The sequence below is a fragment of the Pygoscelis adeliae genome, unplaced genomic scaffold (assembly GCF_000699105.1).
Source record: "Pygoscelis adeliae isolate BGI_AS28 unplaced genomic scaffold, ASM69910v1 Scaffold155, whole genome shotgun sequence".
Lineage (NCBI taxonomy): Eukaryota > Metazoa > Chordata > Aves > Sphenisciformes > Spheniscidae > Pygoscelis > Pygoscelis adeliae.
The window spans coordinates 4,797,130-4,799,322 of NW_008824932.1; positions in this window are offsets into that span (position 1 = coordinate 4,797,130).

Genomic DNA, 2,193 nt, shown 5'->3' on the forward strand with positions numbered 1-2,193 from the left:
CCCCAGGGTGGCGGGGCCACAGCAACCAGCCGGGGGAGGGTGCAGCTGGGGGAAACTATTTGCCCCTCAGAGCTGCCACAGTGCTTTCTGCCCGGATATGCATTGTTTCACCTTGAACAAAAACTTCTCCGCAGTCTGGGAGGTAGAAAAATAAAAGCGGTTTCCCCTCCCATAAGGCCAGTGGGGCTGTGGGAGGGAGCACCTCAGTCCACACTGAGCCATGCCTGGGGAGCCACCATGAACCTTATCGCCCAGCTCCAGCAGGATCAGGTCCTGGGAAAGCCTGGCAGCAAGTCTGGCCTCCCACAGCGACCACTGGCTCTTAGTGCCACAGGGAGAGGAGGAGGAGGGCAAGCCAGAGCTCCCACCATCACCTGGGCTGCCTCCACCCGCTCAGCCTCTGCCCCACTCCCATGGAGTCGTAAAGAGTAAGGTGTCCCATCCGAACCCCAAAACAGCCATGTGCTGGTCACTGGCCGGCTGCCCATGGGGCGAAGCCAGGCTAGGATTTCGCCTTTTGAGATGGGCACGGTGTGAGTACATGTGAAAGCAGTTAACTGTGCAGCTATTTGGTCACAGGAATTTACATGCTCAGCTGCTGAAGCAGGAGGTTGTATGGTTAACTGGAGATGTTTAATAGAATTGTAGCAATGGGTGGTGGGGCTTTTAAGTGCGGCAATCTGTTTAGCTCCAGACCGAGAAACACACGGTGAGTTCGTATCTCTAAACCCATTAACTTCAGAGCAAGGGCAATGGGGTGAAATCCAGCGCAGGGCAGAGGCAGGACCAGCCGTGCTTTACTCCCAAATCCAGTCATCGGTGGGATCGGAGCGGCACACAGGACCGCAGCTGACACACTGCCAGGAGATTGGTTCCTCCCACCACCATTTTCCAAGCTCCACAGGCAAAGTTTGGGAATCACCATTTTACAAGCATCAATAACTTGCAAGAAATTTTCCAAGCTCTACTAGCAACATGTTTTGAGTTTGCAAGAGGCTCCGTCACAGAGAGAGTGCTTTAAAAAGTAAAAATTAGGGGGATCAAGATAAGAAAATAAATACTGCTGACCTAGCATTCCATTCCCGGGGTGAAACACAGGCAAATCGGGCATTTCCTACAGCTCTTTGCAAACATTGCTTCTTTGGAGGTGGGATGGATGGAGCGGTGGACTGGGGCTCAGGACACCTGGACTTCATTCCCAGCTGTGTCACTTATCTGCTGAGTAACCTTGGGATATCGCTGTAAAATGACACTGAAGTCCTCAAAATCTATGAATGAGAAGTGTGGCGCAGGAACTAGGCTCTTTCGCCATCTTCCCACAGCACTGACATGCAATGCTATGTCACAGCTGGCATTTCTGTCACAGCTTGCTTACACTCCTAATCCTACAAAGAGTTCTCTGTGGAAGGGGCTTCTAGTAGAACAGTTCTGTTAGCAAGAAATGAGTCCAAAAGAGATGTGTGAAGCCAGAAGCATACTTCTACCTGGATTTTTTATAGAGTTAAGACCAATGTTACAAATTAAAATCCACAGGACCAAGATAGCATTCCAATTTCAGGCATATGCTCTGTGGCGTTGCCATTATTGCCTATATTTCTAAAGTCCCATTCACAACTGCAGCAATAGAAAAAACCAAAAATGATAGGTGACAACTAGATCTGTTCAGTCAGACAAAAGTACCAGTCAGATTCAATTTCTGTAGACCACTAGGATTTTTATGCCACTGAGAACAGTATCCATATGGCTGTAACACTGGTTTTCCCTATTCTCAGGTAAAAGCGTCCCAGAAACCAAAATAAGGGAGAATCAATCCTGCCGTGTGTTATGTGCTAGAGGACACCTGTTTTCATGTAAATCCTTAGCTGAAGCCAGTGAATCGATGTACCTTAAACTGTAGGACTGAGGCCTACATTTTAAAATCTTTAGGGGATACTTAACTGAGCTTTATCATCAGGAGAGGATCAGTTTAACATCTGAATCTCCCAGGAGCCATATACATGATTTATCTGTCTGAAGGCTTGGAATCCCATCCAGCCTAGGAAATGGAGCCTTGGACAGGCCGCAGGACATATATCTTACCTTAAGCTTTGTAAAGTGCCTATCGCCAAGCTCTCTACATATTGAGCTTCAAAAAGATCACTCAGAAGAACCTAAGAATCACACTTATCTAACCCAGCAATATCAAATCCTTTG